The sequence below is a fragment of the Danio rerio genome, chromosome 1 (genome assembly GCF_052040795.2).
Source record: "Danio rerio strain M-AB ecotype USA chromosome 1, GRCz13ab, whole genome shotgun sequence".
Lineage (NCBI taxonomy): Eukaryota > Metazoa > Chordata > Actinopteri > Cypriniformes > Danionidae > Danio > Danio rerio.
This window is the reverse complement of record NC_141021.1, coordinates 14,443,265-14,470,944: the sequence shown is the minus strand read 5'-3', so window position 1 is coordinate 14,470,944 and position 27,680 is coordinate 14,443,265. Positions and strand designations below refer to the sequence as shown.

Genomic DNA, 27,680 nt, shown 5'->3' with positions numbered 1-27,680 from the left:
AAATGATGATAGTAATTTAAATATTAGAAACAAAATTGTTATTCACAGTTTATCTTGAATCGTGTAGCTCATGAGGAAGTATTCACTCTAAAATGGTGTTGTTCTTAAGCAGGATAGACACATGTTAGTTCATTGTTAGTTTGGATGCTGCTAACTATACAGGATACTTACGTTATGGGCGACACGTTGGCTCGGTGGTTAGCACTGTCACCTCACAGCATAAAGCAGTCCCGTCTTGGCCATTTGTCATTTTAGAGTTTGCATGTTCTCCCTGCGCTCACGTGGGTTTCCTCTGGGTGCTCTGGTTTCCCCAACAGTCTAAAGACATTCGGTATAGGTGAGTTTAATTAACTAAATAGGCTGTATTGGGAGTGTGTGTGTGAGTAAGTGTGTATAAGTGTGTACTTGAGTAAGTTTCCAGTACTGGGTTGTGACTGGAAGGGTATTCGCTGCATAAAACATAAGCTGCGATAGTTGGCTGTTCATTACGCTGTTGTGACCCCTGATATATAAGTAAATAAGAAAATGAATGAATGAACATACATTATTGAAAGCTACTTCTGTAATAATCCTGCAGGCACAGGATGTCAACATGACATCATATTGACGCTGTACCTCAGCGTCATGGGGACAGTGGATTTTGTTTGAAAATGAAAATAGGGTTGACGTCAGAACCCAACATTAAGCCGACTCCAATGTCCAACCTAAATCAACCAAAATCAACGCTAATCATGTTACGCCTTGATGTTGTATGGATATTACCCTATGACATCTATCAGACATTGGATTTTGGCCACTTACCAACGTAATCTAAAATCAACCAAATATCAATGTAATAACGTCATTATTAAACATCAAAGTAATGATGTCATGATCTAAATCTAACCTAATATTAAAGTCTTATGATGTTGTGTGACTGCTGAGAAGTGGAAAGTGTTTCCATATTCAAATAAAAACATTAAAAAGGCAGACTAAGAGCAAGGACATTGCCGCTTCCTCTCTGTCCACATGTGTAAACACTACTAGAATATAAACCTCATTTGTCAACACAACAGTAAGCAAACTGCTCGCCTACCTAAATCAACGAACGGGTTTCAAAAACATTCAGTTTTTATCTCTTCTATAGGGATTTCTAGAAAAATATGCCAGCATTGAAGTCACATCAGTAACAGGTTTCCTCGGGCAAAGATCGGAATTGAAATTCACGAGCCCTTATGCACACAGAAAGATCACACACCTTATCCTTTGACAGAATGTTTAAGTAAGTCAATATTTATTATTTCATTAATCTCCTGACAATAAAGCATCATAAACAATGATGCAAGCTTTCTGAAACTGCCCTGACGGGGAAGACAAAAGAAGCGCGAAGACGGAGGAAACTTAATGAGGAAAGAAAGAGAGGAATTTGTGCGCTCCGTTGGGAGGAAGAGCTTAAGTACTTTCTGACGGCATGCCTGTCTTTCCGACATCAAACGATTTGTTTTATCCGTTTCATATTCTGCTCCTCAAACCGCCGGCCACACGCTGCTTTGATGATGAAACGCCGAGGACACTGATACAACGGATTGGTGCGCGTGTGTGCGTACATGCGTTTGTGTGTGTGTCTGTCTGATCTGGGATGTTCGAGTGTGTAGATGCAATAACAAAGTTCACGGTGCCAGACAAAGGCTGCCATCATTGCCACAGCAACACCTGTGCTGCTTAGAGAGAGAACGAGCGGTGGAAGGAGGTGGGAGAGAGAGAGCAACAGATTGAGCGAAAGTGAGAGAGTCGCAGACAGATTCGTTTGTTCTCCTGCCAACTCTCTCTCCCTCCAGCAAACTCGTTCAATACAAAAGACGAGAGGGGGAAAAAAACTGCTCAAAACAATACAGGGGGGGAAAAAAAGAGCGAGGGAGGGGGTGGAAAAGCAAGGAAATGTGCTAAAAGCCTCTCCTGGGTCAGCAGGATACAGCCTAAAAATAAACAAATAGCACTTATTGGTGTAGCAAAAGGGGGCCGTGTCGCTTAGTCTTCGAGGACTGGCTAAAATGGCCTCTTAAGGAACAAGCGTGAAACGGCAACATGCAGAGTCAACTGAGACAGGTCTTCGGTTGGGGATGTCGCTCTATAAAAAGAGGAAAGGAGACAAAAAAAGAGGTGAAACACCTGTTTCTGAGACAGATTGTGTCTGTTGAGAACATACAGTGTTGTAGGTATGTCTGCGCACCATCTGCTGTGAGCAGCGATCAAACACATCTGAAGACTTGTACACCTAATTATACATATTTAACATTTACGCCATATTGTCTTGGAGTCAGGTCTGTCCTTTGGGAGTAAGATAAACTAGTTTTGTTCAGAGGCTTCAGGTGAGATCCGCATGATGAGCTGAGGCGTAGTTAAGATGCAGTGAAAATTAAGTAATACAATCTGTTTCAAGGAATTTTCGTTCACTCTGCAGATTTGCAATACATCTGAACAGCTTTTTCAAGCATCCTTGAGCATTTACTTGAATAAGAAAACTACTTGCCGCACTCTACACCTCAAATCAAAAACAAAATCTCACATAAACTTCCTAAATGATACGCAAATGAATAAAAGCTCGGTCAGCATTACAAAGTCAATATTCCTGGTTGGTCTAGCCAATGCACATGTGCTGTCCTGTCTCAGGGCACTGAATATGTCAATGCCAATCCAGTGTTGTGGTGACATGTTGACTTTACCAATTAGTGATTAGTTCTTTTATGTAGAAGGCGAGAATTACTATGCGTTGCACCTTCTCCTATTAATTGCGATATCGTAACCTTGGAATTCTAAGGTTCTATCTAACATTTTTGTTAAAATTGAGTTATTCACATATCCTTATTTAATGATAACCTACATTGTGATTTTTTTTTTTTTAATCGTTTATATTTTAAAACTTTTAAAACTTTTTTATAAAACTATATATTTCATATTTAACTATATTTTAAAACTATATATATATATATAAAAGGTTTTGTCTACAAAGTCGAACTCTAGCTTGGCTCTATAAGGGTCTTTCTGTCAGTCAGTTATCATTTTAAATGCACGCATGAGGACCAATCAGGATCAGCTTTCTTTGTCATTCCACTGGGTTGCTCCGTCCACAGCAGGAAAGACCAGAAAGAAATACAAAATCGTTTTTCTCAAAATTGAGAAGAAACCTGAAACTGAAAAAAATTGTGTAAATGAGATGATTTAAGATTTTTCAACATTGAGATGAAATGTTGAATTTTATGTTGTTGGAAAAGAAACAGATATTTTAAAAATATAATATATTAAATGTAAAATATATTTTTATTTGTATATGTATATATATATATATATATATATATATATATATATATATATATATATATATATATATATATATATATATATATATATATATTAGTCGGTGAAACATTTTTCATTGTTTATTAAACACATTTGCTCATTCTCTGATTTGTTTTTTTTTAAGATTTTAAATTTGATATTAAGCCTTGAAGGCAAAAACTTAATATAATTCATGGGGCATATAATTCAATAAATTATATAAAGCATATAATTCAATATTACCATATTAATTACATAAAATGAATAGCTGCACTGGATAGAATATTTTGCACAGCCTTAAACTGTTAAATAAGTGTTATAGAAAGCAACAATTTAACACTCGAACATTACATACACCAATTTTAAAAATAAATAAATTAATAAGTAGAATTAAATAAAAATAATAAATAAATCAGCAGACTGATTGTATTTCTTGAAAAGTAATGCTTCAATTATTGTTCTGCCAGATAAAACCTTATAATTTTAAGAGGATAATGACTTCTTAGAATTAGAATTTACTTAGAACTATCTGCATTTGCCGTTTTTTTTTTTTTAACCCCAATTTGCAAATTTAAGAAAACTTTAATCATTTACATTTAGAATACATTTAGGGTCTCTGTCATGTTAGTTTATGAAAGAGAACTGTCGCACACATTGTTTGCTATATGGAAAGTATAAACTTTGAAGCTCAATATCTCAAAATCATTTAGAACGCAGATAGAACCTTATAATTCCAAGGTAACTATATGAATGCACAATCTTTTATTTTATAAAGTTATTTTCTATTTATTTTTTATAAAGTCTTTAGTGTTAAGCTATACTACTACTACTAATAATAATAACAATAATAATAATAGCAGCAATAATAATAATAAATAATATGTTAATCATGGCTTTAACCTAACAAGTATTAATACTACCTTTTTTCAGTTTTTCAATATTTGTCTCAACAGTTCTACAAGGCGAAATATGTTGTCTAATGTTAATTGTACCATCTTCTCTTGTGTATGTTAGGAGTGAAAGAGAGAACCAACAACAGAGGTACTTTTCTTATTGGCTGTGTTTTGTGATTGATTGTGATATGCCATGCCCCTTTTTTACATTTGGAGTTGTAAGACAAATTGCCTGTCACTGGAATCCTGTCACGTCATGCCTGGTTAGAACACTATTAATTTAATTACTTGCTCTTCCCCTAAAACAAATTTCTTTTCCACTTATGTCAGCTAGACCACTCATGCTGCTGAATAAAGTTAAGCTCAACAGCATTTATATGCATTTTAACAAACTTGCATTCAGTATCCATTTTATTGTGTAAACACCTTTCATTTGAGGGATCAAATCCTGCTACAATTGTTAGTGCCCTAAACATTAACTCAAACGTATGAACATATAGCTGTATTGATTGATCGACTGATTGACACGAATCGACTGATTGACATCAAGCATATGGATGTCACGGCACTCATTTGCTATTATCATCTTACCCTGGCTATGCAGCCTCAAAGTACCTGTCACGATCACCAGCGACATAGCATTTGCAGATGGCTGAATAACTACAAATCTGCCACTTCAATGAACTACAAATCCCATCTTGCACTTCACTTACACACCTGGCCCTTATTCAACTTGATTGCAAACACACACAGTTGAAGCTGTTCAGGACTGATCAGATGGACTATAAACACAGCACACACACACTCACATTGTTGCAGAGTCTTGTTCACTTGTTAAAATTAAGCGTTTTCTTTGTCTTGCCTTCCCATGGAATTTGACCTTTTTTTATATTGTTTATGCTGTTATACCACCAGTCCTGACCATTCACCTGTTATTTTGATTTCCCTCATGCTCCAGTTAGTACCTGTTTGACTATTGCCTGCCTGACTACTCTTGATTATTAAACTGCACATCGATCCTCATCTCTGTTGTCCTAACCTGTATGTAACAGAACCTTCTTTTGGTCAATTAATAACCACTTGACTTATCACATCAAGCATGTTTGTGTGATGTTTATCAGCCAATGATGCTTACAATTAACTACATGGTAAATTTACAGTTATTATCTTACCTTACATGATTTTTACATCTATACATTTCCAGTTGTAGATTATGTTCCTCTCAGTCAAACGTGGTTCCTCTCAGTCAAACAGATCTAAGATCTATGGCTGACACAGCTTTCCCTTTCTGTTATCGCCCTCTGGAATTCTCAGCCTCTTGAACTGAGGGATTATAATTTTTTTAACAATGATTTGGTCTCAATAAAGGCTGCATGATATTGGAAAAATCTAACATTGTGATATATATTGTGATTTGAATTGAGTTCAAATTGACTGAAATGCGATTGAAATTTAATACAATTTCACCATTTGAATTATATCTTTATTTGGAAATAATTGTTAATGTTAGATCAATTGGGAGGATTCTTCGATCTCCATAAAATTTAATAAACAATCTATAACATTTTTGAGATCCCCCGGCACATTTTCATCGCTGTCTGTGCTACTTGCAGCACTTTTCTGAATTTGCATATGTTGTATTTTCATGGGCATGTTTTGTCAGAGATTGATGAATTAATGTTTACTATTTGCATCTCCATAAAATCTAATAAACAATCTAAACGTTTTGTGGTCTCCTAACATGTTTTCATTGTGGTCTGTACTATTTGCATCACATTTCTGTTTTAGTATGTGTTGTGAGTATTTTCATGCATAACAAACTATAAATACAATCAAGAAAAATATACAATTTAAATAAACTGTTTTATCATTTCTCGAGTAACTGAATGATAAAAACAATTCAATGAAAATGATCATAATTAAGGTCACAAATGCTACAATTTGTTGTACCTGAATGTTTTAAAATCATACAATCGCATTTATCAAAAACACATGCAAATGATAAATTGTAATACAAACTCTATATTGCATATCCACCCTATTTCAGTGTGCCTTTTGCGAATGATCACATTGTGATATCAATGCTGAAACGATATATCATGCAGCCATAGTCCCAATAATTGCTACTTGCAGAAACATAACCTTAAATCAATCATAAAGCTGCGGTCACACTGAGCTTTTCCCTCCCATAGACTTCCATTCATACGCACGCGGATGCGTCAGACCGGAAACGCAGGGTCATGCGTCAAGTTTCGCAGGTTGCTGCAAATTGGTGCAAATCACTGGAAATTAGTGAAACTTTTATCTCAGTATGTTGATGTACTTCCAACTTGAACAGAATATTAAGTAGGGAGACGGGCTTTCTTTTTGTGTATCACTCCCTTGTAGTTAACGGTAAAACTTTGTCAGTGGATTAACGTGCACTGATTAATTGTTCACCTAAAGAATAACAATCTCCACTAGCCAAATGGACACTGTAAATTTTGGTTGGGCTTTATTGATGTTGTATTTTAAAATTTGCTTCTAATAGAGTCAACTTTGTGGAAAAAAGATGTCAGTTTTGTTAGTAGTATGCTTATTTCTCAATCTCGTTTTACAGATCAAATGGACATCTTCCTTTCTCAACATCATTCATTGAGGAGGTGACCTCACCAATGACATTGTGTCATATCAGCATCACCACTCTCTCTATTCCCAGTCAGGGCAGTTTATCGCAGATGAATTAGTACCATTTGCTCTTCCCAATGCATTGGCACCCCACCTCTCCTGGGGACTCTTAAATTTTGTGAACAAATTATCCTTGCGTGTGCAGATTGAAACGCTGACAGTCAAGCCATCTTTCAGCCTTCCCGACCCCTTCAAATGTAATCTCTGCTAGCGGTGAGCCAGTCAAACTCCATGACTTATGCTCTGTCAGGAGCGGGAGCAGCTGCTAGTCCGGAAAGCAGTCCAGCTACATATTTCCTGCCTCGGACACATCATGCATTTCTCCTCACGGCACGTGATGTAGAGCGCGCGTGAAGTGTCAGCACAGCGGCCATCATAAATGCGGCGTACAGGTTTTTGATTGATTCATAAGCAGATCGTGGCACTAGTTATAGGTTAGAGGAGAGAGGAATTCTCGCCTGCCTCTGACACTAAAATAGTACAAATAATGTTTCATTTGTCACCTCACTTGCCATAAAAATCTCTGTGTTCTTGATGGAGAGTGTAGGTGTGTCATTTTCGTGCTTTATGGTTTTTAGATGCGAGTCATTTTAAGAACCGTCGGGTGTGTGTCAGACTTTAAAGATATGAGGGATAAGGGCTCTCCTAGTGCAGTTTGCTGTTAGCAATGTGCGACTGGGAACGCGCGAAGATTATCATAGCGTCGTTTTTGTACGATTTGCCTCAAATTTCAGGACAAAGGCCTTGCATCAAGATTTTCAGATCTCACAAGTGCTCTTTAAGGTTATAAAGCTTTAACATGTTCTTGCCTGTCTTTGCCTTTTTTTTTAAGAAGTGAAATACCTTCAATTTACCTTTTCTTGTAGTTAATGGTGAACATTCTGAGGAATTGGGGGAAAAATGAGGAGCTCCGTAAGTGGAACACTTCTCCCGCTATTTCTTTGTGAGAAGTCCTGTCTTCCATATGAATGAGCTTGCCTTCGTTAGCCACCTGAGCATCTGCTCTAGACACTCAGGCCTGCTGAATTAATCAACCTTTAGTTCTCCTGAGTGAACGCGCTCGGGTGTGTGTGTGTGTGTGTGTGTGTGTGTGTGAGTGAAAGGGAATGCAAATGTCTCCTATTATTCACAGCTTTGTGAGACGACTGAGTTTGCAGCAATGTTAATTATTGAAGGACTTGGAGAGATAGAGTCTTGGATGGAAGTGGGAGTAGAGGAGGGAAGCTGAGTTCTTTCATAATGAATTGAAATGTATTTAGGGTCATCAGTGATAGAAGTGGAAGCTTGCAATTTGCATGAGGTCAAAAAGACCCCCCCCCCTCATTTTTTCTCTCTCTCTCTCTCTCTCTCTCTCTCTCTATCTTCACGTTATCCTGAATGCTTGTTGATCAAGCTGTACATTTTCGGGCCTTGGTACTTGAGACAAATTGCCAGGGAGTAAGTTCGAAAGCAAGTTTTTAATCTTTTATCACTTTGAAAATAGACCTTTCTGATTTCTCTACTCGTCCTTTGAAGAGAGGAAGAAATAAACAGAGATCTGTGATGATGCTGCTTATGGATTGATCAAACATATGAGGCGGACTGGTGTAGCTCTATCTCTCTCTCTCCCCCTCCTACTTCAGACATGAGGAGTTAATGTGTGTGATCACATTGAAGTGTCATCCGGTTCTGTCACAGGCTGTAGAAATGCTCTTCATGGCTCTTTCATCAGAAAGCTCTTGGTCTTGTCATCCTGTGCTGCTAGTGTGGTTGAAGGCTAAAGTAACATGCTCATTATCTGCATACCGCTCTTTTATAAAACAACTCAAAACACAGCCAGCTGGTTGGACAGTGATGCAATGGGGCTGTGTTTCAGAGAGAACTTATTTAGTATAAGAGCTTTTAATGAGCAGACCATGTCGTTTGTTGCATGGAGGAGATACAGACGTAGCTTCACAGGACTAGTGTTTGGGTCTAGTTCGTTTCAGTTGTTCAGTGTTTTTGCTTTAATACTAACATTGGTAGACCATATTGGCCTTTGTTAATGTCTATAGTGTTTCAGGTAAAATTGGTAACTGTATTTGCTTGGATTTCTGCATTGATTTGTTAATTTAATTTGATTCTTAAGTAAGTTAAATGTTATTATTTATTTATTTATGTATGTCTCTTCATTGACTTTTTAAATTATTCATGTTGCAGGGTGGCATGATATTTGGCCATTGAGGGACACTGTAATGCAGAGTTTTTGTTCATATGTCAGGGCTCGAAATTGAGGCCGTTTTGGGCGCATATGTGCCCGAAATTTTATCCATGAAACTAGGGCTTGACATTTACTTTTTTGATCACCAGCCACTGTGGCTAGTAGTTTTTCACAATTCTGTTGTTGGGAAAATTTATTTTATATGTATCATTTTTACTTTGACATGCTAAAATTACTGGATTTGGACTTTATGATATGCCCACATGCCTAATTCATTTCACTTTTTGAGTGTGTTGTGTATGAGCTTGCTCAATGAGCATAAGCAAATGGGTCGTCGGATCAAATGAAATTAAGGATTTACCAAATTTATCTCTCCAAACATAAATAAATAATTATTTCTTAGCCCCAAAAATGAAATGTGTCAAAACAAGCAAAATATAGCTGTACACTATATTTTTTATTTAACAAAACAATTCTAAACAAACAAACAAACAAACAAACAAACAAAACAAAACATGATTGTTTTTTTAAAGGACATTTAAAAAAATGTTATGTGTCTAAAATATGCACAGTAATCGGTCCTGGGTTCCAGATCACCAGTAACTACATTCAAATGGGGAGTAATTCTCCAATTTAAGCAATGTTATTATCAAAAACATGACAATTAAACCATATTAACAAAAATAACTAAGCAAAAGAAAGCAGGTGAAAAGCATACCATGTATGAAAATTAAAGGATGATCACACGGTTAAGGTTAGGCCAATTAATAATCTGTTCAAAGAATGATTAAAGTGACTGGTGCTACTTACAAAAAGACAAATCTGGAGCTCTTGAAAGCAGCAAGATTGTGGGTGCATGAGTATAACTTTTTGTCTAGTCTATTTGAAAGAGAACCGATCACAACAGTCGCATTTCTAGGCGTGCCTCAGCTTGGTTGTTGGTTAGCTCTGAGCTATCCCCGTTAAGAGGTAACATTACTGATGGCTTTGGATGATATTGTCATTGAACATTTTTTGGTGGCATTTTGTCTCTTAAGTTCGTTTTAAGTGAATATCAGACGTTAAAAAACATTCTGGATTTTTTCATTGATATTTAACAGTGAGCTCCGTTTTTGCAACTTTTCAGCTGCACATCATAACTGGAAGTCCCTCGAGGATTTCTTGAAAATTAAAGGCATGGGTGCTTGATTAGGAATGGAGTTAAATTCTGCAGGACCGTAGTGCTCCAGGAGCAGCATTTTCCATCACTTTTCTAGGCTAATGACTTATCCAATCAAAACTCTGTTTAATTTACATGAGTCTGATCTTGAGTTGGGGGAGTTAACCAATTCCAGGTGTAGTTAAAAAGCATATGTGATTGTATTACTTTCATATTGTGGTCAAATGTGTTTGAACATCACAAAAACAGTAATTTAATTCAAGAGCTGCCATCCACATGCTTATCATTTGCTTGCATTCCTGGTTGCTCTTAAGGAACATAATGTTGACTTGTTCATCTGTAATATTTGTACTGTACCGAGCACTCCTGTCATGCAGATTGTGAAAAAACGCAAAACAACATAAGTAATAAACAACATGTTAATACCACTTGATGAATATTGGCTGATCACTTGTGATCACCCGTTCACATTAGGTGAAAACTGGGCTGGAGATATATGGTCTGGCCCTGTCAAAACCAAAACAATTTTAGCTTCCCATTTTCAATAGGAATTTGAACACCCAAGATTAAACAGTTCCACAGAATATTTGGCAAAGTTTTCTGCATGTGGACCACTAAAACCAAAGATAAGTTGTTTGGAAAAGTGCACAACACATTCACTCCCAACTGTAAACTATGCTGGAAGGGCCATCAAAGTGTGTGGCCTCTTTGCTATGTACTTTAGGTAGCCTGGATAGCTTTTTTTCTGATTTTCCAAGTTTATGAGTACCATTTTCAAGAAAACATAAGGTCATGTGTCTGCCAGTTGAAGCTCAAGAGAAGTTGATTTACTGTTGTTTCTTTTTTTTTTTTAATCCAAAGCTAGGGAGTAAATCAACAACAGAAGGAATTAAGTTTTCTTGAGAGACCCAATCAGAGTCTTGACCTCAACTCGATTGAGGTATTTTGGCATGACCTCAAGAAAATGATTCACATCAAACATCCCAACAATGTTGCTTTTCTGTGAAGAGTAATGGAGAAAAATTTCCCCTTGACATTGTGCAGCGTTGGTTCGCAATTACAGGATAAGTTTGGTGGAAGTTATTGCTGCAAAAGGAGGGTCAATCGGTTATTAAATCTAAAAATTCACATTGTTTTTCACATGCTTTAATTAAGACATGAAAGTGTTTCCTCGTCTCTGTTTTTCTCAAACATTACAGTTTTGTCAAATGTCATGAAAGAAGTTATGCTGAAATCAGGTAAATCCTAAGAGATCACACACTTTTTTTCCTCTAGCTTTGGTAAGTTCTTTGAGTTGAAAGTTTCAAACTAGGGTAAGGAATATAAATGCAAACCAGTGGCTGGCATTCATCAGAGCTCCACTTGACCTTTCATTTGTCATAATCAGGTGTCCGTTAATCCCTTTCTCCAAACCAAAGGCCCATAGACTCTCCACACGGCGAATTAGCATAAACCAGGCCTCTCCAATCTTGTCTAGAACAGGACATTCTTACAAGCATTTAAATGTTAATTAAGACTAATCAGCATATGCTTAATCCGTCCAATCTCACCGAGCAGAACTTTTGACAGACAAGAGAGCTTCGGCCAATGAATAGTGAATTCGGGTGCTGCTTGAGGGCAGCGCGATTGTGGGTTCAGAAGTCAAGTGCTTCCTGTCATCATCTTTGCATTTAACCTCTCACATTAACATATTCTTTCACCCGAAAATCTCTCCGTTCAGACCAAGGCCCCGATTGCTAATCCCTTGCGTCCCTGAAGGACTGAGGGCTCTTTTGTCCATCCATTTCCACCTGTCCCTAATGTCCCAAGGTCCTCAAGAGCACACTTCACTGGAGGTCTTTTGTTTATATGGAACAGCCTCCAAGTTATACGAAAAGATCCTTGAGAACCAGCGAAATGATGACTAATCCTAACAATAAGCAATTTGTGGAGGATTTGTGTTTTGTCTTTGTTGCCACAATTTATCGTTGGCCAACACAATTAGGTTTTCTTCCTGAAGGTTGCATTTGCTTGAACAATCAGTTGAGAATCTATGCGACCTTCACGGCCTTCAATAATTCATGAATTGTAAAGACAACACTAATGCAATTGTAATGTTAAACCATTTGGCCTACGCCTGACAGCTCTTTTATAAGCATCACAGCCAGATATTGTCCCACAATGCATTGCATCTCTCACTAATCACTCCATGGCCTCGTGTTAACCAGCATTCCACCATAACCTTATGGATCTTTGATTGATTTTCCAATCAAAACTATTTCTCAGTTTTACAATGCTGACATTTATCAGCCATTTAACGCGAGTTTAATGTCAGTAAACTTGACACAGCTGTATTGAGTATGAATTAATGAGAGCAGCTCTGCAATGAGACTGGAGACGTTGGAATCAGATGGAATCAGCAGGTCATTCATACTCAGTGGTTTTATATCGATGTCAGTGTGTTTGCTGCCAATGTGAAATAGATCAATCCACCGGGCCCAGGGCCCTAGAAGATTTAGGCTATACTATTGCTTGATTATGCCAATGGAGTGGTTTTGGCACTGGCGCTCATGCCAATAGCGTATAATCTATGAGTTCTCAGTGAAAGCGTTGGAGCATGGACCACAGAGACTGTGATTTCTAGTTTGATTTAGAATGCTGCTATTCAAACCTTGCACTGGAGGGTGTTTGCACTGTTTGTGTGTGCAGTAAGAAAAAAAAAGGATTTTATCTCATTCCTTTTTCCTCCCACATGTAGTATCAACAGCATCATGCTGAAAAAGAAAAGATTACAAAACACTTTTAGACAAAAGCATATGTCCGTTGTTCTGTCAATGTCTGTAGAGACAATTTGACTCTGCTAAAACCTTGGTAAAATGCAGTGCTTTACAGTTAAAAGAACCAGTTGTATGCTTGTTTACCATAATGCAAAGGAGACTAAATTAGTTATATTAGAATTTATTTATTTTTTTATTATTCATTTGTTTTTGCATTTTGGTGTCATAAAGACAAGTTAACAAATAGTGCATGTCTATGTAATAATTTTAACTGTGTTGCACATATAAATTAACTTAATTTATGTATTTGCCATTTTTGACTATATATATATTTTTTATATATATTGTCTAGGGGTCTCAGGGGTTAGAAACCTTTTTTCAACAAATAGCCATTTCTGAATATTTTTGGCAAATGCATTTTTTGTAAAGAGACATTTATGTATGTACGTCCACTACAGTTGTTTTACATGGTCTTCTGGGCCTTTTGGTATTGCTGAGCTCACTGGTGCATTCCTTCTGTTTAAGAATGTTCCAAACAGTTATTTTGGCCACGCCTAATGTTTTTGCTATCTCTTTGATGGGGTTGTTTTGTTTCAGCCTAAAGATGGCTTGCTTGACTGATAGTGACAGTTCTTTGCATTTCATCTTAAGAGTTGACAGTAACAGATTCCAAATGCAAATATAACACTTGAAATTATCTCTGGACCTTTTATCTGATCATTGTAATTGGGGATAACGAGGGAATACCACACACTTTGCCATAGAACATACAACATAATTTATTTGAATGTATAATGTTCGAATTTACGTGTGTGAGGTTATTGTAGCCATGTAAATTGCTTGCCCCATTACTGATGTATTCAAGTTATTTCACAGAATCACACAGTGGCATTGGTTGAGACGTCCTTTTATTCTTATTTTTATTCATTTTGCAACATAACCGTAATTGTATTTTCAATAGGAAACTGATTTCTAGTGACAGTTTAACATTTTTAAACTTTAAAATATTGTTGAAGCAAGACAATTTGAGAGCCACATATTTTTGGTCAAAAAGCCATGTGGCTCCGGAGCCATAGATTCCCTCCCTTGGTCTAGATACAACTCCTTGTATAGGGAGCGGCACGATGGTACTGATTTCCCCAACAGCCTAAAGACATGCAGAGTTGGTGAATTAAATAAGCTTAATTGGCCGTATTTTATGAGTGTATGTAAATAAGTGTGTATGGGTGTTTTTTCACTTCTGGATTGCAACTTGAAAGGCATCCGCTGCATAAAACAAATGCCGTAATAGTTGGGGGTTCATTCTTTTGTGTTGACCCATGAAATAGAGACCATAGGAAATGAGTAAATGAATATCTAGATACAGTTTTTATCATTAAATATTGATAATTATTGAATATTTTTTTTTACAATCCATTTAGAAATATTATGATATTTTTGTTATTTAAACACTTTTTTTTAATTTACCAACACTATTCAGGCAAATAGTTTTAATAGTCAAATCTTAAATGTTTAAACAAAGTATGCCATCTCTTCATAATAAAATAAACATAAGTGTTAACGATACTCTTAAACTTGATAAATAAAATGTAACAAAGTGTGCAATCATTAAGTGTAAATACTTAACAATCAAAGCAAACTTTAAGATAGATCAACATCTGTAAGGTGTGAATAATAATGATACGGTAAATGTCAAATTCTGTCAATATTCTTATGATAACCAAACCTGAGCTTTCATGAAAAGGAACCAACCATTACTATTCAAATACAAATTGCAACATTGCGAAAATAGTGAAGTTGAATGAAATCTTTCTGATGGGAAGCTAGTGGCTGGGATGCACATGAAAAGAAACCAAAAAGCCACTCTGGCGACATCCTTACATCCTTTTTTCGGGTTCGGTCAATAAATATCGATACTGTTTTTTTCGCCCCGCCCTACTATAGGCATACACAGACACAACCAAAGCAACAATGGCAGATCAAACATGAAGAGTTTCTGAAAAGTTCTATACAAAGTAGGGCTACACGATATTGGAAAAATCTGACCTTGCAATAATTTGTTTTGCTGTGATATACATTGCAATATGACTATAATTCCACTAGATAATTTGAATAGCTCTATTTGGAAATATTTCATTCATTCAGATCAAGTGGGATGATCATCTTTTTTTCTATGCAGTGCATCTGCATAAAATATAATAAATTAGAAACATAAATACGACAAGTATTCTCTGGAGTCTAACCATATTCATGTACTTAAATTGAGTAATCAAACAAAATATCATGGTCATCATTGTATAAATAAATAATATTTTCAATTATCTTAATCTTTTAATCTTTAATAAACAATCTAATCCTGCGATGTGACTATTGCAGATACACGTATTGCGATATCGATGCCCAAATGATATTGTTCATTTCTGATTCTGAAATAAGTCAGATTCAGTCTGATTCCAGCGATGGTCCAGGGACAGACGAGTCTTCGCTGAGGCCATCTTCCAGCCTCCACCACGGTGACTGAAGCTCTGTACAAGACTTTTGGCCAGCGAAGAAATTAAAATGGTCGTGCCCAACTGAGTCTGGTTCTCTCAAGGTTTTTTTCTTCACTCCTATCAGGTGTTTTTTTTTTCCTCTCCGCTGTCGCCACTGGCTCGCATGGTTCAGGATTGGTAGAGCTACGCATCGATGAATTTGCTCTTCAGTGTTTGGACTCTCAGTAATGATTTTAAATCACACTAAACTGAGCTAAACTGAACTGAACTGAACTTAAACACTAAAAACTGAACTACTCTGTTCCAGTTACTATGACCATTTATGTGAAGCTGCTTTGACACAATCTACATTGTAAAAGCGCTATACAAATAAAGCTGAATTGAATTGAATTGTATTTATTGAATATTGTTCAGCCCTGATACAAAGTGACATTAACACCTACTAGCCTGGCATGCGTAGTACATAGCTTTTCTTTGCTTTTGCACCAGTGTGAATGGCCATTGTTTTGATAGTGCTCTCATCTGTCTGCAAAAAATCTTTATCATGTAAACATTTCCACTACCAGTATGTCTTGGCATTCAGGCCTCCTAAATTTTCTCTGTGTGAGTTAGTGGTGAATATTAGAATTGGATCCCTGTGCAGTGTGCTCAGGTCATCAGAAAATGGTTTTTACACATTGTCCTGTAATCGTGCAGCAGATGATAGAGATTACAACAGACCTCAGAGTGTGTATGATGAAGAATAATCCACCCCTGTATTTTGTCTGGTTGACCTTTTGCCATCTGGTTGACAAGATTGCCTCTTAATAAACGTCCTTCTGATTACTCTTTCATAGCAGGTATGTAGCAGGTCTATAGTGCCACAGTGAGAGGGTAAGAATGGTTGAGATGGTGAAAAATCAAAACTGAAGGAAAATGGAATTTGCCATAGTTAAAAGGTTTTGTAAAAAAAAAAAAAAAAACTTGTCGAAGGAATGTGTGTGTTGCAGCAGTGAATAAGAAAATTTATTTCTACTTTTCTTGCTTATTTATAACTTAACACTCTTTAACACGAGTTTATCTCTTGAAAAAGCAAGAATTAAGACATCAAGGCCAACATAATTATACTTTTTTTTTCATTTCAATAAGTAAATAGTTTGGCCAAATAAAAAGTCCAAATGTGAATGTGCTGAGGAAATTGAAAATATCTGAGTTATAATTTAATTGAATGTTTTGTTCCCCCATATATTTGGTCTTTTATGTATGTTTAAACAGTTGAAATCAGAATTATTAACCCCCTTTGAAATAATTTTTCTTTTTTAAATCTTTTCTAAATGATCTAAACAGAGCAAGGGAATTTTCAAAGTATGTCTGATAATATTTAGCTCTTTTGGAGGTTTGTTTTATTTCGGCTAGGATAAAAGTTTAAATTTTTTAAAAAAACATTTTGAAGTCAAAATTATTAGCCCCTTACCCCTGTCCCTTAAGCCACATGAATAAAGCTGAATCACATTGGATACAGAGCTGTATCATGCTAAGCAGACAAGTGATTGTTAAAAACTGGAAATCTTCCAGTGGATCTCAGAGTTAGGAAGAGTTGCAGCTTTTGAAAAGCTCTCCTATAGTTTACACGAAATGATTGGGTCCCACTTTATATTAAGTGGTCTTAACTAATATGTACTTACATAGGAATTAATAGTTTGTTACAATGTACGTATTGTGTAAATACATGTATTTATTGTGTACTTATGCTTAATTAAATACATGTATGTAATTACATCTGTAATTAACTTTTGTATTTACATTTGTAAATACACTGTTGACCATCCCTTACACCTTAACCCACCCTTAAACCTACCCATACCACTAAACCTGTCCATAACCCAACCTCTATCACAACTCAAAAGCACCACAAGTGTTCTCAAATACAATATAAACACAGTAAGTACATTGTATTTATTTTTTGATGTAAGTACATAGTAGTTAAGGACACTTAATATAAAGTGGGACCAATGATTGAATAGGAAACATTTCAAAATTTCTGCAACCTATGTTAGCAAACTTGTAGCGAGTTAAAATAATAATTAAGGTAATGATATTAGCAACCCCCCCCCTTTCTTTTTTTCATTTTTACTTTTTTTTTCTTTTGTGTTCTGGTTTGGTTAACTTACACAATTTATATGATGCTATTTATTTATTTATTGTATACATTGATATACAGGGGCCTAATAATTCAGAAGGTTTAATAATTCTGTCTTCAAATGTATATATAAATTTTTCTATTTGTTTAGCTAGTCACTAAACCTGCTGGATATCTCTCAAGAGTGATGTTGTTTGGTTATGTTAGCTCTGTGTTTTATTGTCTATCAGCAATCTGTCATCTATGACTAAAGTCAAAATAATGTTGTTAGCAGTGAGTGTTGTGTTTGTCACTCCACTCGCTGGCATTGTTTGGCAACCGTCTTTCTTAAGTGCTGAGGGTTTTGAACCTGTGACACTTGTTTCTACAAGCCCTCCAATTTACCCTGATCCTACATGACCCATGCTTCTTTCCTTTTCTCTCATTTCTCCCTCTATCCCCCCATCCTTTTCTCGCTTTCTTTCTCTCAAGGGCACCGTTTTTCGGTCTGTGGCCTCCCCTGAACAAATATCTGCTTTAGAATGCCTGTTACAGCTCATCTCGCTCACCCTTCTGATAATCTTGCACTCCCATGACAATTCTCCTCTAGTCTCTCACCTTGAGTTCATATCCTTTTTCTCCTCCCCATCCCTCTCAACTTCTCAAAAAAAATGTTTTGAGGCGAGAGCAATTTCCTTATTTTAGAAATGTTCAAAATGCTTTTGATGCAGCAACTCACCAATACGCAACTCTCAGCTTGACTCTGTCTCATCTCTTGAAAGACCTTGATGCATGTTGCAAACAAAACAACCACTTTCCAGCATCATATAGTTGGGGATGGGAGTAATCATTACACGCTTTGTGTTTCAAGGTATCCTGGGCGTTGTGAATGGTTGTGTACTTTTTCGAAGAAGGGAGCATTTGAACAATTTCGTGGTGATTTTTGGAAGTGGTCTGAACTAAATGTAGCGTGCAGAAGGCATCAGTTATGCTGGAATGTGTGGTTGCCTTTTCTTTTTTTTTTGTTTATTCTTTTTTTTTAGAGAGTGAAGGAAGTCTTTATTGTCACAATCTTGTCATCTGAACACAAAATATGAATTTCTAGATCAATTTCATTGTAAAGAATGTGTCTATCGTCAAAATGGACCATATCAGTTCTTTTAAAAATAGTTCATGCTACTTTTTTCTCTCTCTCTCACTTTTTTTTTTTTTTTTTGCTTTATTCCCAATCCATTTAACAGCTGTATGTGATGAAAGAGCAAAACTGAACCATGACGACTGTTCTGGTAGACTGGATTAATGGATTTAACTTAAGATTCAAAAGAAAAGATTAAACTCAAAAGAATAATTCAGTCATGAATTGAACATAGCCGCAGTTTTAAAGATAAAGATTCTTTATTGGCATATAGGGTCATCATCTTAGTTGGGTTTGCACCACCAGTGATAACCCTGAAGTGGCTTAAAACAGTTGACAGAGACATCAAGCACAATGTAACATGGTAAAATGACTCGCTTCAAGCATTTGAAAGACTGAGGCAGAGAGAAAAAAAAAAGCATTTTTAACTAGGGCTGGGTGATATGGCAAAAATGCTGTCTCAATCATTTTTTTTTCCATATTGAACAATAACGATATATATTTCAATACACGTTGTTAATGCTTCCATGTTTAAAAGAGTACCTTAACAATAACTGAAGGCACAAAAATTAAAGGGGGCATTAAATGGCATAACATATTTTCGGTCAAAAAATTTTCAGCAGCTGATAATTCAGTACATGTCTAATATCAACACACTTTAAGATTCCATTTGTTGCACATTTGTACTGTGTGATTGGCTCTTAGATCAATATAGAGTAAACAAGTCCAGAGCTTATCGTTGTAATTGACACAAATTTTATCACGATTTGCTATAATATAATTTATCGGCCCAGCTTCAATTTCAACAGATAAAATTGTAAAATCACAGCATAAGTAGCAGCCCCTCATAAGCGAATGCCACCCACACACTAACACAGGTTCCAGACCTGGTCGACTCACATCTTACTCTGCTATTACTTCTTTTGTCCTTCCAAAAAAAAAAAAAAAAAAAAACAGATCTGGATCATTCCAAGAATCTTTCCATTGACAACTTACAGTGCTAAATAAAATCTAAGTAATAAAACACCACAGAAAAAGACAGGTAAATGCCATTACATTAACTTTTGTATTTGTTTATGTTTTGTAATAATTTAAAATACAGTGACAGTTTTTTATTTTTGTTTTTGTGGTGTGTATTTTGGTATATACACGTGTATCATAAATATATACTTATGTTTCTGGTGGTTCAGGTTTTGCTTTCCATTCCAGTGCTAAAATTGGAAACATGTACACACATACAAGTAAACATGTCAAAAAAGCTTCACTCTTACAAATAAAGTTGTGTACTTACGTCAATGCCATGCGAGAGAGTTTTTTATGTTTTGTTTCCGAATGTAAATGTTGGTTTACCTTTCAGCAACACTTTTAATTATCTAATGGACCTTTTTACACTTTTAAAAGCCATTTGTGGAATTAAATTTATTCATGAAATCATCATTGCCAACTAAGAACCATAATTTTGAAGTGATATTAGATTTAGAAGTGTTATTAGATTTTAAAGTATTATTAGAAGTGTTTTTATTGTTATTAAAAAAACTAAATTCTTTTCATGCTAATAAAAAAAAAGGTTTATAGGACTAAAATAATTATTGTATTGTAACATTGCAAAGACAAAAATATATCAAGAAGAGCTAAAGGGTATTTTAAAATAACACAGTCTCATTGTGAAAACGTAGAGCCATATACATTTCTGGAGAGCACAAATTATGTAGCTAGAGCTATGTATGTCTGCATTTCATTTTTAAAACAAACTCTACAGGGCAGACGACTTTTCTTTTCACACTACCATTTGACCACCTGCCTCATTGTGGACGGCTTTTTTCGCTATTACCAGTTTGTCCAGTGGCTTGCTGTGTACAAATTTAAGACTTTAGATGCAGAAACGAGTTGACTGTGATGACGGGGTTCGAATCCAACAAAGAATGGTTCCAGAATGCAGTTAAAACAAAACGCAAAAAGTCAACGGCAAAAGCCTAGTGGTTAAGTGCGCCGACAAATAGCACAATCATGCTCACGGCGACCTGAGTTTGATTCTTGGCTCAAGGTCCTTTGCCGACCCTTCCCCTGTCTCTGCTCCCAATACATTCCTGTCTGTTACCTCCACTATCCTATCTGAATAAAAGGTAAAAAAAAAAAAAATAATAATAATAAAATAAACAACTAAATAACAGGGTGAGAACGTGGTCATATGTGAAAATATGGTAAAAATCAGGTGACTGCAAGGGCTTTTTCAGTGTTGCTTTTGAAAACACTGTTAGTTGGGTTTAGGCAAGAGTGTGGGTGGGAGATTTGGTTGGTCAGTCAGTCAGTCAGTGGACAGCGACCTTATGGATTTACTTGAGAACAGCAGGCGTAATTGACACTCACGGGAGAAATTTGAGATCCAAAAAAAGGATACACGGTAGCCTCTAGTGGATTTGTAAAAACAAAACCTGCAAAAAAGCTTTCTCCTGGGAATTATTTTGCGCTCTCCAGAAATGTGGTTTATTTATAAACAAATTTTGAGAGGATCACTTGCTTATGATCAACACGGCTTGCACCTCATTAGCTCTGTAATCTGCTCTATTAGATGATAACGGAAGCATTATAAATAACCAAAGTTTTTCACTCCAGTTATATTCGTCTTGAAGTTTCCCCCTCCCACCCCTACTCTCCACGCTTTTCTGATAGGGTGACAAGGCGGCCCAGTTTCTAGCGCTGTTGCCTTACAGCAAGAACACCGCCGGTCCGACCTCCTATTGGGCCAGTCGGTGTTTCTGTGCCAAGTTTCTGTGTTCTCCCCATGTTCGCGTGGGTTTCCTCCGGGTTTCCAGGTTTCCTCCCACCGTCCAAAAACATACGCCATAGCCAATCAACTAAACCAAATTATCACCCAAGTTTACACTTCTCACACGACGACAGCAGGGGAGTTCTCGAGACCTACCTGAGCTCGAACTCCCCTCTCGCCCTTCTAACGGGAGGTAGAGGATATTTCGAGCTCAGGACAGTATGCCAATTACGCTTTTTTAATTATCAGCTAAGTGTGATCTCTTGAAATGTATATGAGGTACAAATTAATAATGAGCCTGTTTTTTTTTTTTATTAACTGTTTTAATACATGAAAAAAATTATATGGATGAGTGAAGGACATTTAATGGTATAAAATGATTGTTTCTTTTGCTTTACAGTGTAAAAACAGCAAAACATCTTTGAAATTACCTCAACCTTCACCACATCTTTACTGTTCTGACTTTGATCATCCTCCTTTCCTCACCGTCTTTGTCTCAGTCTTCTTCGTTTTGCTTGCTGTATTTTTGCATAGACATGCCACAACTGGAGCCAATTCCTGAAATAACAGCAAAATGGCGTTCAGTTCAAACACACAAAACAAACAGAATTGGAAACATGTCAATACAGCTGCTATTGCTTTCACAGCCAATAACGAAATCATACGTTCCATATCCACCCCATCTCAATCTGTGGGGTTTATGAAATTCTTCTCTTCTGACTGCTTCTCATTTCTAATTTATTGGTCTAACTTCTCTTTTAGAGGGAAAGTTGATGCAGATCTGCGAACGTCTCTCTCCCCAGGCTGGGACCAATCAGAGTGCTGTTTTTCATTGATGTGACATGTCAACCGCTGGGGGCCAATCAGAAACCGGCTCCCTCCCCTCACAATTGACAACTGTAAAAGGTGTCACACATATTGCTCTAATGAGGAGCTCTACACTCGTCCGCTTTGTCCTTCAAGCAAGAGAGTGTAAACGAGTCAGGATTTGCACAGGAAACAAGGCGGAATCAAATTGTTTCATTGTATAATGCAAGGTGCTGAATCGCTAATTGCTTTTGGCCTTTTAAGCAGAATGTTTAGAGGGAGCGTACTGCTTTTAAGCCCACCAAAATATCTGGCTCCGGTTGGCTTAAGTGTATAACAGAAAAAAAAGTGGATGGAGTGAGAGAGACAGAGAGTGCTGATGATGGAGTGCAGACGGAAACATCAGTCCATCATAAGCAATAATTTCTGTCTGTTCCAGCGCCTTCAATAGCTGCCCCAATCACCGCCAAAAGCCTGCCATGGCTCCTAGCATTTCCTGTCACACACTGGCTGCGTGATACTCTATAAACCTCCGTACAGACAAGAATAAACTAGCTCATCCCCCCCCCTCTCTCTCTTTCGCTCTATTACTTTCTCCGTAAACACAGGAGACACCGCAAGGTCTATGCAAGGTCACAAAATATACCAAACATCCGGATGAGAGATGCCGAAAAACGATCCCTCTCAATAGAAGAAGCCACATCTTGGCTTTAATATGAGAGCTTTCCTTTTCATTTCATTCGATTCGAGTAAGCCCACCTGTGCAGATATAATTTTTCGTACAATGCCGCTGGCTTTGAGAGATGTAATCGGCAAACGCACAGGATTCATTTCTGAGGAGGCTTTACGGAGTTCGGCGGAGTTAGCGTTGGATGCTGTGACAGACTTTAAGCGAGGTTGCTGGTTCAGTGTGATATAAGCTCTGTCACAGCGTTTGTGACGAAATAACATTAAAATCCACAGATTCAAAAATGTAATAGTGCTATGATTTATATGTGCTGGTTTGATATGAGTGTGATGGTATCACTTACTGATTCAAAAGTATTTTTCGTGTTTTTTTTTTTTTTTTTTAGATATTAAACCCATAAAAGTTTTGCATGAAACATAGCAAAACAAGGTTCTGTGTGACTAAAAGGTATACATTTAGTTAACTGAACTCCAAGCAAGTTACAACCTGTTCAAGTCAATTCATCTTTATTTCTATATCGCTTTTACAATGTAGATTGTGTCAAGGCAGCTTCACATAGAAGATTAAAGTAAATTGGCCAGCGGAGAAATTAAAATGGTCGTGCCCAACTGAGTCTGGTTCTCTCAAGGTTTTTTTTCTTCACTCCCATCAGGTGAAGTTTTTTTTCCCTCTCCGCTGTCGCCACTGCCTCGCATGGTTCAGGATTGGTAGAGCTACGCATCGATGAATTTGCTCTTCAGTGTTTGAACTCTCAGTAATGATTAAATCACACTGAACAGAGCTAAACTGAACTGAACTGAACTTAAACACTAAAACCTGAACCACACTGTTCCAGTTACTATGACCATTTATGTGAAGCTGCTTTGACACAATCTACATTGTAAAAGCGCTATACAAATAAAGCTGAATTGAATTGAATTAAATTAAAACAATGTCAGTCGAGTTTTCAGAGTTTGTTCAATTTAGTTCAGTTCAGTGTGGCTTAATTTTCACTGCCTGAAAGTCCAAACACTGATGAGCAAATCAGTCGATGCGCAGCTCTACAAATCCCAAACCATGCAAGCCAGTGGTGACAGTGGCGAGGAACAATCTTTACCAATTGGCGAAAGTGAAGAAGAAAAAAAAAAACTTTGAGAAAAACCAGGCTCAGTTGGGCACTGCCATTTCTCCTATGGTCAAACGTCCTGTGCAGAGCTGAAGTCTAGGTGCTGGAGGCTGGAGAACGCTGGACATCCATCGTGGAAAAGCTACAGATGGGAGAGGTCACCAGCTGGTGTACAGGCTGGCCCTTCAGGATCAATGCGATGACTAGTCTGTCACTGGGGTCTTACAGGAATCAGGTTCAAGTTAGTTTCTCTTGTAAAGTTGATCAGTGCTATTTGTGAATTAATAATTTAGACAGTTTTAAAAAAGTTGGTAACACGTCTTGAAAGGGGTGTTTATAAATCTTTTATTGCACCTTTATAATCGTGACAATTCATGGCATGACATCATGAGTTTGAAGTAAATCTTATTTAGTGCTTGCCTCAGGTTTGAAATATACTTGCAGTGGTAGCTGAATTGAAACACACCTTTTACCCACAGCACAAAAAAAGTACATGCAACAAACAAAAATATGTCAGTTTTTTACTATATATTTTTTTATTAATTATGGCAATGTGATACACATTTTCTTCTTTTTAATGGGTTATAGTTATTTTAAAAATCCCCTATTTCTCTTACTTCTGCTGTTTAGGAGCCAGGTGCACCCACTGCGAGGTAAAGACTACGCTTTTTCTCTTTTAAACAATACAGTATTGCCAAAGCATTTTAGATTTATTTAAATTATTTAATTTAATACCATGATTAAATTAATCAAATTTACAGCAAATGAGAAGTAAATAACATAAATAGGAATAAAAATCGACACTATTGTCAAAAATTTTAATAATTACGCATTTTGGAGCAAAAGGTGTGTGGTTGTAGGACTGTAGAGCACGTGATTGTCTGTGTGAATGTTGACAGTTCTTGCTCGCAAACAGAATCAGCGGTAGAAACGTGCAGAGCAAGATAACATTTTCCACTGGTTAATTCATTGTGAATGTTTGGCTTTATTGGAGGGATAAAAAATGTAAAATAATAAAAATAATAGTATTATTTATGTGTCACCACCAAATATATGTGGGCGGCCTTTAAAATACCTGGGCAGCCTGCCCAAGTAAAGTCTATGTGTGGGAAGCACTGATGTTTGTGCTTATGACAAGGATTATTCACCAAGTTATGTCATTTTAAATCATTTTTATTGTTGACATTTGTTTGTGTTACGATAACCAGTGATGTAGCCCTCGCGGATCGCTGGAGAACACTTCCTGTCATTCTAACGAGCTCCATATACCATCATGCACTACAGTCACACACCAGTTCTAGGTCACCTCTTCATTACATATTTATTACTGCATTTGGATCATTACCCCTTTTGTCAACCCACTGGTACAGTTTGAAATGTCTTTATGACGACTTGACATATCATGTACATTAATGCATCATAACCTGTCTTTGTCATAACAACCGGACATTACCAAGACGACAACACACATCATTGTCTTTTTCAAAACAACTTGATGTTATCAAGGCAGCACAACTTGTCATAAATATGTCATTAACATGAGGTTATGATAACCATGAATTTTTTTCCAGTATCGTTAATATCTGTCTTGACCTCAGCTTAAAATGCCATTAAATGTTAAACAAGTATTCATCAGAGAATCAACACATTAACTGAGAATATTTTAATAATAAATACATTTTGTTGTGAGCAGATAAATATTTATGACACAATTATAATGTCCTCATGACAGTCATTGTCACCGACTCGGTCCCAGTCATTCCCCTCGCTGGCCAGCAGAGGCCACCATCTCCGGACTTCTAAGCATTACATCATCCACTTACACTGATCTAGCACACCTGAACTGAATCTAGCTAACGACCCATGTACCCTTTATAAGCCAGCTCCAAACGCTCAGTCAGTGCGAAGTCTTGTTTAGCCCCGGCCAGCATTTCTGAGCGTTATTCCTGCCTGATTCCTCGTGTATTACTCCAGCCTGTTCCTGACTCTGCTTCGCCTTCTGCCTGCCCACGACCCACGCCTTATATACGGACTCTCATATTCGCTGCCTGCCCACGACCCACTCCTGATATACGGACTCTGATACTCGCTGCCTGCCCACGACCCACGCCTGATACACAGACTCTGATACTTGCAGCCTGCCCTCGATCTATGCCTGGTAAAACACTCTGTGTCTGTTCATCGCCAGTCTTTATCCATCATAGACTGTTGCTGTTGTGTGTTTGCACGTTAGTGCATATTGTGTGTGTGAATGAGAGCTTGATTAATAAATACTGCACAATGGATCCCTCCGTGTCAGTCTCCTCGTTACAGTCATGTTTATGACAAATTTATGACAAGTAATGTCTTGATCAGTCTTATGAACACCTTTAAATAAGAAATGACCAAAAATTAGATCAAATTACATATTTTTAACCCTTTGAATCATTGATTATTTGAACTTGGGTTACTACACCATCAATTCAGTTGGCAAAGAACCATTTCTTCCAAATTGATTACTATCCAAAAGCTATTTATTTTATCCATTTTAACTTTGTTTGACAGAAATTGTTTGAGGACTACATGAAGTGATTTTTTTACAACCCCAAAGTTATTTTTTAAGCCATTTTGCCTTTGTTTGACAGAAATGTTTGAGGACAACAGGAAGTGATAGGAGAGGTGAAAAAAATGAAGTGTGATCATTATTAACCCTAAAGTAGATATTCTGGGCCATAAATGACTGGCACTCCAATCTTTGTGTCACAGACTGTTGCAAGTTTTGTCTTTGAGTGACATGTCGCTCAGGTAGAGTCATCTTATCACTTTTTTTTTTGACTGCAGATGGGCCAGACTCACCCTACTGTGAACATCTCCACCTCTCCCTCATTATCTCATCTCCTCTCACCCTGTGACACTTTTTATTTATTTCAGATCAACTTTAATTTGTGAAGATTAATCATCATCACCCCTATTGTCTGTTTGCTGACTGTCAGCAGTGTCGCCTTGAATCATGTCCCCCTCCTGCAGGGAACCTTCCTCCTCTTTCATTAGTTTAAATGGGCCTTGTGATAGACGCGCTCGCAGGTCTTGGCTCCCGCTAAATTACATTTCGATATTAGCTCAATCAGTCCCTGGGTAAATACGGCATGACCCTCTGGGACGTGAGGTGGGGGGTGGCAGGCGTTCATGTCGGACGCTTTGACAGAACCGAGCGGAACATGCACAGGAGATGGATAATTAGAAAAAGGCTATATGCTCAATGGAAATTGTGCTTTTTTTTTGGGGGGGGGGGACTTTATTTGATTGCTTTTCAAAGTTAATGTCCTCCTGTGTGTTAACATCAGTCAATCAGGAAATGCACAAACCCTGTTCATTAGAATGATGGGCTTAAACTTATGACACGGGGGCTTTGATTGACAGATGGTGAATCTCACATTATTGCAGCTGTGATATACTGTTGTAATTGTTGTAGACAGCTCTCTATGTTTATATCTGCTGCTCCTGATCAAACTCTAGCATTTCTGGAGGCCCACTTCGAGTAGACACGATAAAAAGGGATCAGATAAACCAAAAGGGACATGTTCAATATAAAATTTAATCAATTAATATGAGAATAGGTTCTTGACTTCTGAGTACCCGA

At 37.0% G+C, this 27,680-nt stretch overlaps 1 protein-coding gene across 17 annotated transcripts in view; it reads left to right on the top strand.

Moving 5' to 3' along the window:
• The window catches only part of LOC141384915 (uncharacterized), a 547,599-nt gene that overhangs the window by 62,470 nt on the left and 457,449 nt on the right, over window positions 1-27,680 (top strand). The window contains exon 4 of one of the 17 annotated variants that reach the window (XR_015476330.1): window positions 22,224-23,245. The exons of 14 other annotated variants lie outside the window; for them this stretch is intronic. The gene's annotated coding sequence lies outside the window, so the exon portion shown is untranslated. Of the gene's footprint in view, window positions 1-4,329; window positions 5,936-22,223; window positions 23,246-27,680 lie in introns of those variants that run through there. 2 more of the 17 variants (XR_015476340.1, XR_015476329.1) reach the window with 2 other exon arrangements.